Here is an 18813-nt window from a genome sequence, read left to right on the forward strand (position 1 = left end):
GGTGCGTGAGCCCTCTGTGTGGGCTCACTCAATAGCAATAACTGTGAGAGAGGAGAGCTGACGTTGCAATGGCACGACATGCGATCTTGGTGCTCTGAGATTTCAGTCAAATTCCTGCCACTGGACAGTCCATTTGGACCTAAACTGTCCTGCAGAGATGGTGATTGAGAAGGGCACCTCCTGTTGATCTCAGGGACACCGCAAAGTCTCTGAAAGATCCAGGAATAGCCTTTTTTTTCTGGCAACAGAAACCCAACTAATGAAGCTGCTGAAGTTGGGACAGCTCCGGAATGGGAAGAGAGCAGAAAGAGAAAGTGTGTCGAATTGGTGAGGAAATTTTATTATTAGAGGAAGAGACTACCCAAGAAAAAAAATTAAGTTAAGTTAAGATTGAAGACAGAAGACTATAGGCGGCCAGATTGATCTGCATTGAATTTAGGGTGTTACCCAGTTTCTAATTTTTTTTCACAGATGGAACTATTGCAGGAGCTCCCTATTTTTTAAACTGAATGGATTAATTCTTTCTTCTTTTTTCACTTTTGCTTATACCTATGGATTAAAATTCTCCTTTTTTTATAATATTTGATTTGATTGATTTGATTGTTTTTTATCTCCATTTAAAGGTTTTTTTTCTTTCTTAAGCTTGGTATATAAAGAAGAAAATAAGAAGGATTATAAAGAGGGTTGTAACAACAGGAGGAAAAGCAATTACACTGCCACCTAGAGGCTGGATGCTGGATACATTGTTTTTTCTTCTTTCTCTTTGATCACTTGAGATTCAAGATTCTTTCAGTTTGTTTACTGACAGTGATAGTAGGAAGAGAACAAGTTTTTTTATAACAGGTGCTTTTTGGAAGTTCTATCACTAGCTATTGGAGGGAAGACAACATTTTGACTTGAAAGATAATAAATGAGCCTGAAGTTTATTAAAATAGCCTTGAACCCTATAGTGGCAGTGTCTGCAAAATTGAAAGAATGGCTCAGCAGGAAAAAGAAACTGTAACATTGCAAATGATTATGTTTGAAATTCAAAATCTATTAGTTGTGACAGAGAGAATTGAAAAGAGATTGGAGAATATGGAATACAAAAGAGAAAAATCTGATGGAGAAACTGAGGATGTTTACCAAATGAAGAAAGTGGAGGACAGAGTTCAAAAGATGGAAGAAAAAAATGAGCAAAGAGATAAGAAAACTGTGGATACTGATAACAAAGTGAACATGGTTGGTAATGGCAAGGGCGGAATATGGAAAGGGGAGATAGATGGATTGGAACTCTATCCCAGACTTCAAAGCACAGAAGAAGAAAAGAGAGAAAAATTGACAGAGATAAGGAGAGAAATCTTGACAGAAGCACTAGCGATAACCAAAGATAAGCTGATGGAAAGAACAGATGTTGGGTTTCAAGCTTTTATGAGATACGAAAGGAACAACATGTTGCCAAGAGAAGTTTATACAAGATTTATTAAGAAATTAACTAGAACATTAATGCTACAAATGGCAAGAGATATAAGACCGTACCATTACTGGAAAGATATAGATTGATGCAATGAAAATGTATAATAAAAATGAAGCTAAATTTAGTTTACTAGTAGTATGTATACAATGAAGTTACAATAGCTTTAGTTAAATAATGATTAATAATGATAACAATACATATAGATATATTAGTTTGATAATATGAAATTTTATATAAACAACACATGGAGATTATGAGAGGAGGTTTAAAAGCTTTATCTAGAATATGTTAAAAAGATGTATTATGTTTGGATGATTTTCGGATGATTTAATGGAATGTTATCATATAATCTTATTCTAGATTTTGAATATTATATATAAAAGGACGTAAAACAATTACAGTCAAATTAAGGTTGACATATAATAATTGTGATATACATGAATATTGGTGAATTTAAAATCTGTGATTTGATATGAAAAGCAGGTGGTGACTATGGAAGAGATGTATGAAAATACTGTAACCAACTGACACACTTTCTACAATTTGTAATGGAAGATGGGTTTTTATATTTTTATTTTTATGTTTATTTGTCCTTGTTCAAAAACAAAAATTGTTTTAAAAATAATAGGAATAATTATGAGAGGGATTTTAGAGTCCTAGTGGACAATCACTTAGATATGAGTTAGCAGTGTGTTGTAATTTCCAAAAAAGTTAATGCAATCTTAGGCTGCATTAATAGAGAGATGGAATCATGTTAATACCGCCTTATAAGGCCTTGGCAACACCACGCTTGACATACTGCATCCAGTTTTGGCCATCATAATATAAAAAAGATGTTGAGACTCTGGTAAGAGTACAGAGAAGAGCAACAAAGATAATTAGGGGGCTGGAGGCTAAAACATATGAAGAATTGTTGCAGGAATAACTAGCAAAAAGGACTAGGGGCAACATGATAGCAGCACTCCAATATTTGAGAGGCTGCCACAAAAAAGAGGAGGTCAATCTATTTTCCAAATCAGCAGAAGAGAAGACAAGAAACAATAGATGGAAACTAATCAAGGAGAGATGTGAGGGGCACATAACATGGATTTTGTAAGATCAACTAATGTAGTTACTTTGCATTTTAAGTTAATTTATTTCCCTCTTATATGAGGATTTATCAAACCAGTATGGACTGGAATGTAGGAAAACTTTTTCTCCTAGGGCTGCATGGTTTGTTTGATAGCTTCTAAACTGAAAAGATAAACTAGAGACAAATGGACAGACACTATTTCCTGATTTAAAAAAAACAGAATGCTATTATTTGTGCTGCACTGAATATTTTAAGCATAAATATGTAGCAAATTAAAATCAATACTGCTATTTTTTGTTAAAGCTCTATAGCACAGGGAACGAGGCATGATAATTGTCTCTTCAGTGTAATGTCACTATGTGTGGTATACAACCATGATAACTCAACCTCTGAAATGCATGGGAAATACAAAATGCACACTTTTTCAGGAGATGTATATAATTGAACATCCTACTTAATAGTGTCCATATTTGTCATGAGTATATTCATCCGTAATATCCCAAAATATCCAGAAGATTTGAAAATATTTTATTCTGAAAATAAAATTAGTGAAAGATTTTCTCCTTTTAATTTAGTTAGAATGTTCAATTGTTTCTTTTCCTCTTCCAGAAAAGTTTTAAGGTTTGTTTTCAAAAATAAAAAGGAAAATGTCCAGAGGCATTGACAGAATCCAATGCTTTCAACAAAACGGTAAAAATAGCATTGCACCATCACAACAAAGCCCTGTGCCTTCACATCACAAATTTATACAGGCATGCCACGGCATGGCACATGTACAAAAAGAAATGAGTGCAACATTGCCTGTCTCATTTGTACCCTTTTGACCTCCACTGCAGAGATCTCTGCAGATTACATACATAGGGAAAAGAGCATCATCACAAATTATGGAAATACCATCTATGCCACAATTATATAAGTAATTTCTCCTGCTAATATGTTTATCTTCCAACTTCCATTACATATCACTCTTGCTTATGGCAGAATATAAACAGTAGATTGGGGAATCTTGATTTAGACTAATTTCACAATGATGTTAATTAGAAGACAAAACAAGAGGCAATGGATGAAAACGGGACCAAGGAGAGAAGCAACCTAAACTAAGGAGAAATCTGACAGTGAGAACAATCAACCAGTGGAACAACTTGCTTTCAGAAGTTGTGGATGCTCCATCACTGGAGGCTTTTAAGAAGAAACTGGACAACCATTTGTCTGAAATGATGTAGGTCTCCTGCTTAAGTAGGAGTTTGGACTAGAAGAACTCTAAGGTCCCTTCCAACTCTGATGTTTTATGTCCTATTACTTGCAGATGGTCAGCTCCCATCATTTCAACAGCAGTGCAAAACAGAATTTTAGCAGCAAATTCAGTTTGCTTTTCTATCTTTTACCTATTACTATCTCCTCACACTTCATTCTACCTTCCCGCTTTGAAAACATCCTATAGATATGTTCAAAATTCCAAAGGAAATTCTAGCCATGTCCAATTTTGCTATTTATCCACTCACCAAGTCCAAACAATTACCCTGTGGAGAACAGCTACTGGATAGCATTGAAACTGGTGCAATTCATGTCTTCAGTAAGAAATTACTTTTAGAGTTGACATCGCTTCAAGATCTTGATGATACCTGATACAAAGGATGTAATGCAAAATGCTGAGCTGTCACTCTGTCTTAGTCCTCCCTGAAGCCAAATCAAAAGAGCTTGCAGCTCAAGATCTGTATCTCATGCTTAGTTCAGGGACTTTTGCCAGATCTGGAGAAACACAAGAAGCATTTCAGGAATGAACATCAAAAGAAGGTAAATTTTACAATATAAAATCATTCTCTACTTGTTAGCAAGGATTAAAATTACCTGCTGGACAGCAGTAAGAGTATTATGGTCAAAGTGTAATATAGTCAAATAAGCCCACATGTTATCTCAATATATTTTAAAGATTGAATGGCTCAGAGATGTTTAGGGGCAAACTGTAGATGGCAGAGCTGACATCCATGCACAAATTCAGAGGCAAGACAGTGTAGCAATGACAACTGAATAATCCTCATGATTGTATTATCCATTCAGGTCATCACACTGTTTAGGTTGCAATGGCTAAGTCCATTCCTGATTAGTTCTTTCTTCCTGAAATGACTTGTATTGTGCTTTTCATAATTAAGCGTATACAACTATGTTCACTATAAACATCCATTTTCAATTCATATTTAAATCTACTGTCATGTTGAAAGGAATTTCTCCAATTTCCTTTCTCTTCCACCTTCCCACATTCCTTCCATTTCCTGTCTTTTCACCTTTCTTCCTCTCTGTCTATTTCCTTTTGTTTCCTTTGCTTAATTTTAAACAAAGGAAACAAAGCTCTGTGTTTTCAAATGTTTAAAAAATAATTCAAGATTTGTGACCTCAGTTCAGTTGTATAATCTCTCTATTAAGTACCCCCAATTCAGTGCTATGTAGAGCCTGTACAAATCACTTTAAATCGGATTCTGAAAATGATAATGGCATATGTTTAGCTTTAGATCCCCAGAGCAAATGTGCCTACTAACTAAATACAATGAAGCTAGTGCAACATATAATATTTCTCAGATTTTAAATCTAAAGGGTAATATTTTTCTGAGTTCAGCTTTTATTCAATGTTATAAATGGGTTAATTAAGAAACAAACCCATAAATTATTTATTGTTATTTTAAGTGCAATATCAAATGCACTATTATCTTTCTTCAGGCTCTTTTTATTTAACCTGGGTAGAAGCAATCCACCACAGAACTAAAATTATAAATATTCAGAATACATAGACCATTGTGGGAATTCCTGGCGTTAACCTTCATTAATAGCAATAGCAATAGCAGTTAGACTTATATACCGCTTCATAGGGCTTTCAGCCCTCTCTAAGCGGTTTACAGAGTCAGCATATTGCCCCCAACAATCCGGGTCCTCATTTTACCCACCTTGGAAGGATGGAAGGCTGAGTCAACCTTGAGCCGGTGAGATTTGAACAGCTGAACTGCAGTCAGCTGAAGTAGCCTGCAGTGCTGCATTTAACCACTGCGCCACCTCGGCTTGCTGATCTACAATAAACTGCTTGATGAAGTTATTTGTTAACATGGCTTATCTTAGGAGCTGCCACAAAGAAAAGGGGGCCAGCCTATTTTTCAAAGCTCCAGAAAACAAGACAAGAAGTAATGGATGGGAGCCAACCAAGGACAGAAGCAATCTTTAACTCAGGAGAAATTTCCTTGTAGTGAAAACAATCAACCAGTGGAACAGCTTGCCTTCAGAGGTAGCGGATAATCACAGGACTTCATTTAACTTTAAGTGAAAGAGAAAGATTCTATACAAGGCCAGCAAACAGTTCTTCAAATAAAAGAACAATTTAGTTTGATATTATGGAAGTTGACTTTAAAATCATGTAGGCATTTAACTAATGATATCAAACCTACACTTCAATTTTATTTCATTTTCAGTTTGATGAAGCCAATATATAATACTAACTGACTGATATTAAATGTCTGACTGCTCCTAGTTGAAAGCGCAAAGGAGATCTTGTAAAATACTGTCTCCTTGCAGGACTATATCTCTGATTTAACTTTTTTATGTTGCTTTTGTATTTATTCTTTTATCAAAATTTTGCAACATGGGTTTCATATAAAAGCTGCTTTTTGGTTGCATAAAAATAAATGGCACCTTTTTTATTTTCTTAAGAAATAATTTAATAAAAAAGAATATTAGTTGTGAGAAATCTGAAATGAAGTGGAAATTATTTTACAAATGTTTTGGTATGATTTGGTTGGAACATTACTTTTCTGAAGTTATTTTTTTTGTAAAGACTAAATAAATTCTAGTAATTATTACTACATTTCCATATATGCATATGGAAATGTTTTGTACCATATGATTTTATGCCTTCTGTCTTCTGAATACCATACCATACATGTAAATTATAGTTAATCTCTATGGAAGGAAAGATGATTTACCAATTTACTTAGCTACAAAGATTGGCAAGCTGCTACTCATATCAATAATTGATCTATATGCATCTGTTTGCTCAGGGATAAAATTATTCAGCTGCCTTTTAAGAATTTGCAAACTCTGTCTTCATTAATGACTGCTCTGAAATGGATTCAATTCCATCCAAAACCAAGTGATACATTGAGAAGAACAGTTCCTGCAGACATATTGACAATGGTTCCTCTGATGATTGGTCAGTCTTTAGCCACATCCAGAAAGTTGTTTTAACTTGCTTTGCTTTCATCCCTGAACACCACAAAGTACACCAATATCAGTTTCTTCAAGTAAGTCATAACGTAATAAATTAGATTAAAATGAAAACAAAAAAAACCCAGTTCTTTGGGGAAATAGTAACTTCCTGCACCGCCCTCATTGCAATCCTGCCTAAAGTGACAAGGGAAACTGGGCAGATCACTGTCTTTCTAACACATCACCAGCTCACCCTGAAATACCATATATGGAACATAGAGCAAGGTATGGATAGACAGAAGATAGAAACACTATTTTCCCACTAGGTCAGAAAGATCCCAAGTTAGCCAACCTCAACCATGAGCTGAGAATAAGAGAATATATGATCTTAACTATTAGGAAGAGTCCATATAGCCGAATTCAGGGAAGCATGTTGCTATACCTAAGATGATCAGACGTCCCGATTTTGCACAATTTGTCCCGCATCCCGGGCATTCTTAAAAAGTCCTGACTTTTGTGACCGGACCTGGAAGTAAGCCTGCCCCACCCCCAGCCCTATATAACTGTTCCGGCCGGCTGGTATTTTGTCCCTTCTGTCTCCCCGTTTCTCAGAAAAGCAACTCTGGGAAGGTCCTTTGCTAGCAGACAGGTTCTAGGATGTTTGCCACCACCAAAGGATCTTCCTGGAGTTGTTTTCTGAGCAACAGGGAGACAGAAGGGACGCAATCTCCTTTCATTCTCCCTCTGCCTCATTCACTCATTCGGGCAGCAGAGAACGAAAGAAAATTGCATAGCCGAGGACAAAAGAGCCTGCAGCCTCCTTCATTCAAACGTTCAGGCAGCGAGGATGGGGGGGGGGACTTTCTCGCATGCCTTCTTTCTCTGAAGCCGCACCGGATTCAGCAAACTGGGCAGCGCGTGTCCTTGGGATTGTGCAGCAGCCAAAGATCGCCTGGTTAAAAAGGAGGAAGAGGAGGCTCTGCTAGTCCTGAGCCCATCCACGGGGGCAGGGATCCCCCCCCACACACACAGACACACAGGGAGGGAGGAGAGACAGAGAGAGAGACAGAGAGAGACAGACACGCACAGAGAATGACAGAGAGAGAGACAGAGGGAGGGAGGGAGATAGAGGCAAAGAGCCACACAGAGAGTGAGAGACAAACGATACAGAGAGAGAGGGGGGGATTTAAGAAACTTCGGAGTGAATCCAGGAAGAGGGAAGAGATGGAGGACTGGCTTTTCGCTCTGATTTCTGAGCCCCCAGCTGTTAGTGATGATGGAGGAGGAGGAGGAGGAGGAGGACGAAGGAAGGGTTTGCATTTTGTCAGACTGAAAGCTCATTCTGTGGCGTTTTTAAAAAGTCCCTTTTTTTAAAGCACAAAAGGAAAAATCTGCAAAAAGTCATGGGGAGCCCCTGGGATTGTTCCTCGCAAAGCATGATGGTCACAGAGAATGCAAATGAAGGTGCTTATCTCCCCGCCCGGGTCTGTGTCCTTCTATTCAAATTGGAGTCATGCTGAGTCCCATTCAGAGGGCGGAGGGATGCTGTGCTTTTTTTTTTTTAACCTACGTTCTCACAACCATGCAAAGGTGGGTTTTGTGCTACAAGGATCTTTCTTTCTTTCTTTCTTTCTTTCTTTCTTTCTTTCTTTCTTTCTTTCTTTCCCTGTCTGCGGTTCCGATTGCAGTTGCTTCGGATTAAAGCACCATTTCTCATTCCTTGCAAAACTGGGGAAAGGCCAGGGCTGCCTCCCCCCTTTCCTTGCAGCACCCTCAGTTGCAAAATGTTCCCCTGATTTGGTTTATAAGTTCGCAGCAATGCGATTCAACAAATAGGAAAGTTTTAATAAAATTTTCTGACTTTATTTGGTCTCTGCTGCCCCCCCACCCCCAACCTCTCCCAAGGAGAGAGTGGGAAGGAGAGGAGGGAAGGAGGGAGGGGGGAAGGAAAAAAAGAAATGAGGGGGGGAGAAGATGGAAGGAGAAAAGATGGAAGGAAGAAGAAAGAATAGAAGGAGGAAGGAGAAGGAGGAAGATGGAAGAAGTAAGGAAGAAAAAGAAGAAGGGAGGGAGAAAGAGGGAAGGAAGTAGGAAGAAAAGGGGAAGAGAGGGAAAGAGCAGAAAGACAAAGAGGATGAAGTTGATAGGCAAGAGGAAGAAGGAAGGAAGGAAGAAAGAAAAAGGGAGGGAGAGGGGAAAGAAGAAAAGATGGAACTAGAAAGGAAAGAAGGGAGGGAGGGAGGAAAGGGGAAGACAGAGAAAGAGCAGAAAGATAGAGAAGGTGAAGGTAGGCAGAAGGAAGGAAGGAAGAAGGAAGAAATAGGAAGGAGGGAAGGTGAAAGAATGGAAGGAGAAAAGAACAGAAGCGAAGAGGAAGAGATAGATGGAAAGAGCAGAAAGACAGAGAAGGTATATAGGCAAAAGAAAGGAAGCTGAAAGAATGGAAGGAGGAAGGAAGAGAAAAGGAGGAAGGGAGTGAATGAAGAAAGAAGAGAGGATGGAAGGAGAAAGGAAGGAAGAGAGGGAAAGAGCAGAAGACGGATAAGGTGAAGGTAGATAAGCAAGAGGAATGAAGGAAGAAGTGAGGTGTCTCGAGGAGGGGGAAAACATTTAGTGACCAAAGTTACAATGGCATTGAAAAAAGTGACTGATGACCATTTTTCACACTTAGCGACCGTTGCAGCATCCTCATGGTCATGTGATCAAAATTTTGTTTGGCAACAGATTCGTATTTATGATGGTTTCAGTGTCCTGGGATAATCTTTTGACAAAATATAAAATTTTTAATCAAGCCCCCCCCACCCCCGGGTCAATGGTGTCCCTCTTTACCAATCTGAAAATCTGGTCACCTTAGCTATATCCTTTCTCTAAATTTGCAATTCACAGAATGTTTCACTCTGCAGGTAATTTCTCATAGATATGCAGTAGATCATAACCATTCAATCTTCCAGTTGTCCAACTAAAAACAGGAACAAAATACTTCTCTTACTGCCCCAAAATGAAACTAAACTGAAATACCAAGAAGTAGGAGTGGGTTTTTAAAAAATGAGATCCATTCTCTTGATATGCATAGAAACCTGTCTTAATCAGACCTTTAAAATTTCCATGTTCTGGTTAGTCAGATTCCAACTTTTCGAGAACCTTACACTTCCAAATAACTTATCTGAAATTTCAGGTTGAATAAAACTAAAATCCATCAAGATCCATCAAACTACTTGAAACTACTGATATATATTACATGCAGTTTTATAAAATCATTTTTAGAGGCTAAAATGAAAATTGTAGGTGAAAAAGACATTTGTTACTTTTCCATTCAGAATCCAGTTCTTTTGTACAACAATTTAAGTGTGGTGTATTCAATAGAATTCTGTGTTTTCTTTGTTCAAACTTGTTATAATAGTTTAATATAAAAAAGAACTTTTTCAAGTTCCATCCTTGAATCCAAGTCAATTTTAGATGCAATTAAAAATAATAAAGCTTCAACCATCATTCATTTTCATTCTCACTCTGGGTCTATTTCAGGATTTAAAATGACAACAAGGGTTAAATTTGCAGAACATCTAGATGTGGCAAAAGAGAAGAACTAGGACTGTTTATTTATCAAACCAACTAAAATCATATTCACTTATATGAGAAAGAGGAAATTTATTTTTCCTCTCCCTCCAAATCCTTTATTGCTACAGTGCCAAGTCCAATAACACATTGTAGTTTTATATTAGGTTTAGAAGAGCAAGATGTGGATTTAGAATTGCTCATTTGTGTGCCTTAGAGGGTGGCTCCCGGCAAGTTTTTACCTGCCAGGCTACCTCATAAAGTTTGCTACAAAAATACAAAGAAAGAAATCTTCCCTTGGAGATTTTGAAAAACAAAAACCAAACTCAAACCCATGGTATCTATGTGACAAATGCAGCAAGTATAAAATCTAAAATGGATTCAAGCCAACCGCTTTTATTTCATCTTTTTAGAGAAATAAGATAGAACTCTCAGCTCTCCGATTACACCAAAGACCTTGTTTCCCACACAAAACAATTTGAACTGAAACAATTTAAAAGAGTAAAAGATGTATATATTAAAAGAACCCAAATGTAGCCTCAGCAGCCATGGGGTTTGTTATTGCCTTCTTCTAAAATGGTTTTTTAAAACCTTCTTAACCCACAAGCCAGGAGTTTCCTTACAGTCTCCCATCGAAATTAGAAGCATGTTTTTGTTATATTTGAATAATGTAGCCAACAGTCTAAACAGAATTTAAAATAATACATGGTATATATCCATATAAGCATAAGCATATAAGCAAATAAGCAAATAACCATATAAGCGTATAAGCATATAAGCAGTAAATAATGTGCTATAGCTGTGCTCTCAAGGAACAAACCAGAATCTTAAGCATTCAATGCTTATCAGAAAAAAAAGTAATGAATCTGCTCCATTAGCTTTTCTCAACATCAAGTACAACTAATGAACCTAGACAGCCCATCTGTACTTTACTGACAATGTTATAAAACCATGAATTATAACCTAGATAAAGCAATAGCAAATAATGATGTGCTGTACAAACTCATACTGTACTATAACAGAACTTATTTGTATAATATGTCTAACTTACCATGTATTTGTTCCAAATGTTTGCTACATAAACACAGTTGTGTTTGTTACAGTAGATTGGCTTCTGCTACTATATCTTATGTATCTAAGGAAATAATTGATTCAGAAGTGGTATTTAGCAGGTTCTGACCAGTTCTGAAGAACCAGTAGCAGAAATTTTGAATAGTTTGAAGAACCGGTAAATATCACCTCTGACTGGCCCTGACCCCATCTATTCTCTGTCTCCCGAGTCCCAGCTGATCGGGAGGAAATGGGAACTTTTCAGTAACCTTCCCCTGGATTTGGGAGGGAATGAAGATTTTACAGTATCCTTCCCCTGCCATGCCCACCAAGCCATGCCCACAAAACCGGTAGTAAAAAAAAATTGAATCCTCCCATTGAATTGATTCTTCCAAAGCTACTTTGTTGATAAAAGTGAGGCACTTGTTTACTTAGCATATCAGCTCCTAATGATTATATTCAAAGAACCATATTGATTACGGCATAGGAATATTCTCTACTTTTTTTCCTGTGCTCTTCTGTTCTTTCAAGATTCATCAGAGTATGTATTCTTTTCATGGGAACATCCACATATTGTTAGGTTGGAATTCTAGCCTCCTTTCAATATGGTTGCTGGTGGCAAGATCATTTTGCTCAAACATTTTAGCTCTTCCTTATATGTCCATTTAAGAAAGTATATGTACTCAAGGTGAAATGGTTAAATAAGTTACTACATAATAGATTAAGTCAGCAAGTGGGAAAACTAATGGTAGGAAACAATTGCAGTTTCCTACTTTCTGGATAGATTTTCTTTTAATGTAAAAACCTTTAAAAAGTTTTTGTTCATCTATTTAAGTTTAATCATAAAAGTGGCCTTAAAATAATTTAGCAAGTAGCCAGATAACATACTGTTTACATTTACTCTTTCCACTATGGTTGTAACTACAATAGATGCATTATTACATTTGATGTTGGCCAACAGGTCAAAGTGACTCCTGTCAAAATGTTCTTCCTGCCCCACATTTGTCCCTGCTCTCATGGTTGTTCACACAATAATGTAAGAGCAGAGTTTGTCCTATATATCCACACTGTCCACTTTATCAATTTTCTTTGCTTCTAACTCAGTAGAAAGTAGGCCACATATGCTGGCCTTTCCTGTTCTTCTCCAATATCTATATATTCATCTAGGACAGTGGTGTCAAACTCAAGAGCTAGGGGGCAGATCTGGCCCTTAGATCTGGCCCAAAGGCCCACCCTGGAAATAGCAAAGGACCAGCCCATGGTGCCTCCGTCAGTGAAAACAGAGCTTGGAAGGGCCACATGCAGCTCTACCAAGCTCTGTTTTCATTGGCAGAGGGTTGCAGGAAGCTGTCCCAGAAAAAAAATGGAGATCATGAGCCCATTTTTGCTGGTAGAGCACTTGGGCCACTACAGGTGCCACATAAGTGACATCATGCTGGCCACACCCACTCTGGCCACATTCACCCTGCCCCCCTCCCCCGAGGTCAAACACAAATCTGATGCAGCCCTCAATGAAATCGAGTTTGACATCCTGATCTAGGACATCTGAAGAAATAAACTTATTAAGTTCTTTGCATTTTAAAAGTAATTTTGTATTGGGTATTAGTTTTTCTTAACTGATGCCATCCAAACAGCTGGAATAATTCCAGTAGTTGCCAGCCAGCTGAATGTCAGGTCCAGCTGAAAAATGACCTAGAACTAAAGCCAAAAATGACCTCGAACTAAAGTCATCATCCCTCTATCAACTGTTTATTTCCTGATAAAAGGATGATAGATAGATAGATAGATAGATAGATAGATAGATAGATAGATAGATAGATAGATAGATAGATAGATAGATAGATAGATAGATAGATAGATAGATACAGACACACATACATACATACATACATACATACAGGGGTGGGCTACTATGGGTTCGCCCGGGTTTGGGAGAACCCAAAGCTAACATTATGGCTGGTTCAGAGAACCTCCAAATCCCACCCCTGGCTGCCCCCCCATCATGCCCCCCCATCATGCCCCCCCACTGTCCCCCCATGCTCCTCCCAGGAGTCTCCATGTGGCCCATTTTGGATGTGAAGTAAGTGCAGGGCCCACAGGGAGGCTCAGGGAGGAAAAAATGGAGCCTCCCAGAAGCCCTTGGGAGCCTGGGGGAGGCAGTTTTTGCCCTTCCAGGGGCTCAAAGAAAGCCTCCGGAGCTTGGGGGAAGGCAAAAATACCCCCCCTGGTGCAGGAGGCTGACTAAGCCACGTCCACCATGGCCACACCCGCCCAGCAACAAATCAGAGAACACTTTGCTGAAATTTTTAAAGTCCACCCCTGGATAGATAGATATAGAATCTTGCTAGACTAAACCACTACTATCCTCTCCCTAAGGGATATATCCTGGAAGATTCAAGGGAGTGGCTTTTCTAACTCTTTGTCTCTTGATCCAGCGCCAGGTTGTGTTGTCTCTTGTCTCACCTCCACCACCACCGCCATTGAAATGTGCTGTCTCCTTCCTATAATATTGCTGCTTCCTGTAGTCCACCACAGTACCTTCCTCTTTATAGATACCTTTCATCACAACATAGCCAACTACAATTGTGGAAGTTAAAGTATCCATTGAAATATAATGAGATATAACATACCAAGATTACATAAATAAATTAAATATAAAAAATAAAGAATTGGGGGTGGGGTGGCAAAACAGCTATCTGTTTGTATTGAGCATTAGTTTTAACTACTTATAAATCTGATACTACAAAGTAACATGAAACTAGTTTTTTACAGACATTATTTTGTGATTTAGTACAATTCACATAAATATTATAGTTCTTCGTTCTCCCTTTTAATTCATCTGCACTGTTTCTAGATTCCATTCTGCTATTTTTTATTTACAGAAGTAGAAAAGTAAGAATGCAACTGAATAAAAGAGGAAGCACGAATGCCAAAATAGAAATTAGAAAGGTCTTAATAATCAGTTTTCTCTGCTTTACTAATCCATATTAAAGGGAACCCAAACTCTTCATAAAAAATACTTGTTCAGTTCATTGTAGTGTATCTATTTCTAACAACTTTTTAAATTTCCTTAATATAAATATCAATTTTAAAAAGAAGCAGCAATGCATACTTAAAAAAATGATTATAATAACTTCTCATGGGCAAGTTTACTAGTCCTATTTCAGCACTATTTTGAAAATAATATTTTTCTGTGGCAGTAACTCAGGCTAGTTATTTTCTAGGAGAAATTGACTCAAATGTCTGATGCAGAGGTTCATTTCCCCATTCAAGTGGTGAACGGGGATTAAAGCCAACCAACAGGTTAGCATACAGAAGGGTGGGCACTTTCTTTCAAAATGCATGAGTCGCTGGAAGAAAGACTAAGACATTTTGACAAATGATAAATGTGTGCTCTTTTTTTGGATGGGACTTGACAAGCTTAATCCTGAGGACATTTTTTATAAATCAAGTGGGACACACAGACTAGAACAGAAAAGAAGGCAATCCTGGTCAAGATATTGGTTCATAAAAAGAAGCCTATGTACTGTAAAGAGATTCTATGTACTGAAGGAAACAGAACTAGTGAAATTTCTTTCTGCTTTTTTAACATTTGTAGTTTGATGAAAAATGTGGTTTTTTCCCAAGGAGAAAAACTTTTAAGCCAAAATTTCAGATACCCAGAACAGTGTTCTGTTCTCAATGTCTTCCCCGGGTAGATTATGCTTAAATGAGGGATGACCTGCTATCCAGCACCATCTAGGAAACGATGGAATTATAATTTTAAGTTTAATTAAATGCAAATGAATTAATATCAGGTTTACTATGTCCGACCTAGCCCAATCCATTCTTTGGGGGAGTGTGCCTCCTTTGCTAGGTGTCAGCTATTTAGGTAAGAAGAGCAACAAAATCTTCAAGGTAGGTACAGCAACATAATATTGAAAAACAGTCAGGGTTTTCTTATAGTAAAGAAAATCAAGGCAGGTTACTTGGAGGGATTATGTAACTTTTTCTGGAAGCCCCCCTCTCCCATCTGCCTTCCTTGCATTAGCCCAAAGTCTGTATCTAGTTTACTCTACTATTTTCAACACCCATCATCCATATTTTTTGGCATAAAACATTGAAAACTCCTCTTTTCAGACCTTACAGAAACTCATCTTCGGACTTTGCAACATAATACAAATAAATACAATGCAATCACTGTTCAATAGTGTCAGCACAAGTGTGGAAAATTTTTGGGATATCATGTAACCCAAATAATTTTCAAAGGCTTATAGAGAAGTAACCTACTTTTTTGTAAATTTCCCAGGACATTTTACTGAAAGCACCTGTAAATTTCCCAAATAAATAACCTCTTTATAATTTCATCTCAAGATAAAAATTATCACAAGCAACAATTTCATCTTTTCAGAAAAAAGAAAAGAACAGAACTGAGAAGTACCAATAAAAACATAATGGTGACAATTAATAGTTAATTAATTAACTCCTTAATTAATTTTCAGTTATGAAAAAAAGAATGAAGTGGGAAAATGCAACAAGCTTACAAATGAAAATGATGAGTGTGTTTAGATCCAGATCCAGTGACCCTGTACAACAATGTCTGCACTATTAAAATATAAAGAGGAAGGGAGAAACTGATTTAAACGAAAAACTCTGCAGAAAATTATATGCTTTCTATTTAAGAAAAGGTAAAATTTGCCTAAGCTTGTTCGCATTAAATTTAAAAATACTGATTTCCAAGCAGATTAAGAATTTAAACTTTTTGTTTTCTCTCTCGCTCTCAACTCCTACCTGAAAATCTATGGAGAGAAGATGAGGCATTAAGTTCTCATTTTGTGGTCACTTTTCCATACTTCTAGTCAAGTGCAGCCTGAGAAATTAGTAATAATGTCCTCTGGATATCTCTCCAGGGAGGTTGATTAAGCTGCTTGGGGCCATAGTGCTTCTTTGCCCTTACAGCCGCCTCCCAGAATCAGCAAGTGGAAAAGTAGTTCTAGGAGAAAAACCTGCCTTTTGTTCAAAACTCTGACCAGAAAGCCAAAGCCACCTGGGGAAGATAGTCTGTTATATCTAGCAAGTGTGGCATGGAAGCCAAATGTTATAATGCACATTGCTGCTGTGGCAGCTTCTTGTCTTGCCTTTTGAAATAGGAGAAGAGCACTTACCCGTTGGTGTCGGCTGAAGGTGAGCAGCTGCTTCTGTGCTGGGCTGCGTTCACAGTAGGTAGTGTGGCATCACTGCAAGGGCTAGATTCTTTATGAGCTGTATTAGGTTAAAAAAAGAAGCCACCAATGGGATAAATAAAAACAAGTTGGACGAGTCTTGGTGACAAAAGTTTCATTATGTAGTATGATTTCAAGGGAGGACTCATAACCATAACAGTGCCTTATGCTCTTCATTCATAATACATTTTTTCCAAGAATCTCTGAGTTTAAAAGCAATAATTAATTGGTCCTTGCAACACAATTTCAGCAAGGTAAGTACTGTAAATATAAATCAAAAGAACAGTGAAAATTTTTGCAAGGAAGAATAAAACTTCTGTTTATGATTAAATGAAAAAGAATTTGGCAGAGCAAGACAAGGCACTTGATATGAGGCTGGTATTAAAAATGACAGACATTTATGTAAATTAATATATTCGTGAATTGTACGTCAGAGGAACAAGTCATATAAGGTGTCCATTTAAAATTTATCTGGTTGCCTCAACAGCATGTTTTTGCATGAGGTAGAAATTTATTAAAGATTAACAGCAATGTAAAAAATACTGTTGGTATTTCGTTCTGAAGGATATGTAAAAATAGTTTATTATTATACCAGTCCATTGTAGTTTCTTTGATAAACTGTTGTTTTAAAAATGAATTGCTATATAAGCATATGTGATATCTTTCCAAGAAGAGATTACTTTAAACTCTCTAGTTTTGAATAAATTTGCAATTATATGAGAATTAAAAAATTGAGCAATGTAAGCCTTATATACCCAGTTAAGATTATAATATGTATAAAATATAATATATTTGAAATCCTTGATGAGTGGTTGTTGACTATATAATTGGCACTTAACTGAAACACTTTAAATTTACAGTACTTATTTCCTTGTTTAATTTTTCGACACTGGTAGATTTTAATGAGCAGGTAGAAAGCATAAGGATCTGAAAAGAATTCGGTATTTGAGTTGAGATAATATGTAAATAAGTAACTTCCCCTTCTTGTTTAGTTTCATGATTACTTTGAATGTTCTATTAGCAATGGTTCACCAACAAAAGGGCGAATGACAAAACCGCGCCCGACTAAACCGCGGTGACAAAACCGCGAGTTCTAAAGTGCTCTGACGATGAGCGCTGAATCGCGCCGACAATAGCACAGCGACAGAAGCGCGCTGTAAAACTAAACCTAACCCTAACCCTAAACCTAACCCTAAAAGTAATGCTAACCCTAAACGTAATGCTAACCCTAAACCTAACCCTAAACCTAACCCTAAACCTAACCCTAACCCTAACCCTAACCCTAACCCTAACCCTAACCCTAACCCTAACCCTAACCCTAAACCTAAACCTAACTCTAACCCTTACCTTAACTTAAATTGGCTTTCTGTCGCCGCGCTGTTGTAAAGCGCCCTTTTGTCGCTGCACTGTTGTAAAGCACCTTTCTGTCGCCACGCTGTTGTTGCCGTGCTGTTGTCGGTGCGGTGATGACATCACAGTTTTAGCGACGTGGTTTTGTCGGCGCGCTTTTGTCGTGCACGCTTTTGTCGTGCACGCTTTTGTAGGGTCACGATTAGCAATCACCCCAACAATATAGAATTCTGCAGCGGTTTCTTTTTTATGAACCTCAGAGCTTTCTTTGATCATGATTATCAAAACAACACATTTGTCTGCCATTTTAAGATGAGAAATATATGGAAATTAAATAGATACTTCACATTTAAAATCTGTAATCTCCTTGGAAAAAAATGGTTGAAGCCACATGAATGACATGGCCCCAGCTATATTGCAATCGAGAAACAAGTCATGAAAAAAATCTCCCTCCCACCCCTGAAATAGTAATAGAAAATTATCCATCCTTCCTTCTGAATGCATCAGCCTACAGTAGTGCATATACCGTAGGATTTGATATCCTGGCTTCATGGATTAGCATGGGCATATGCAATGAAACTGGCTCTTGCTTGCACAGTGGCATATTGGCCAAAATGTGCCCAACCTCTCAATGTTGCAGTTACCATTAGCAGGAAATACTGCAGATGAACTAAGATTGAGCACCTTCTCTATCTCACTATAGAAGTTATTGGAAAGTTGCTACTGACCGAAGCCATGATGGGCAGCAAAGTTCAATATCTAAGGGCTGGTGATGTTTCACATTCCCTAGGGAAAGTTGCAATTTGGAAGGCAAGAAAAGTAATGGTAAAGAGTAACAAGGAAGAAATTAAATGAAAGAAAAATAAATAAATGTGCTTTCTGAAACTAGGAGAAAGAATACCTTTGATTCAATAGTACAAACTTCTGTTAAAACTAAGCTCCTACGG

The 18813-nt window shown here is 37.5% G+C and overlaps 1 protein-coding gene across 2 annotated transcripts in view; it reads right to left on the reverse strand.

Moving 5' to 3' along the window:
- LOC106542261 (transmembrane protease serine 11E-like) overlaps nucleotides 1-16537 on the reverse strand; it is a 37550-nt gene extending 21013 nt beyond the window's left edge. Inside the window, exon 1 of one of the 2 annotated variants that reach the window (XM_087713232.1) lies at nucleotides 16460-16537. The gene's annotated coding sequence lies outside the window, so the exon portion shown is untranslated. Of the gene's footprint in view, nucleotides 1-4030; nucleotides 4231-16459 lie in introns of those variants that run through there. The other variant, XM_087713233.1, reaches the window with a different exon arrangement.
- Nucleotides 16538-18813: the final 2276 nt, after the last annotated feature.

The sequence above is a fragment of the Thamnophis sirtalis genome, unplaced genomic scaffold (assembly GCF_051295495.1).
Source record: "Thamnophis sirtalis isolate CommonGarterSnake01/CBP01778 unplaced genomic scaffold, rThaSir2_p1.2 scaffold_4, whole genome shotgun sequence".
Taxonomy (NCBI): Eukaryota; Metazoa; Chordata; class Lepidosauria; order Squamata; family Natricidae; genus Thamnophis; species Thamnophis sirtalis.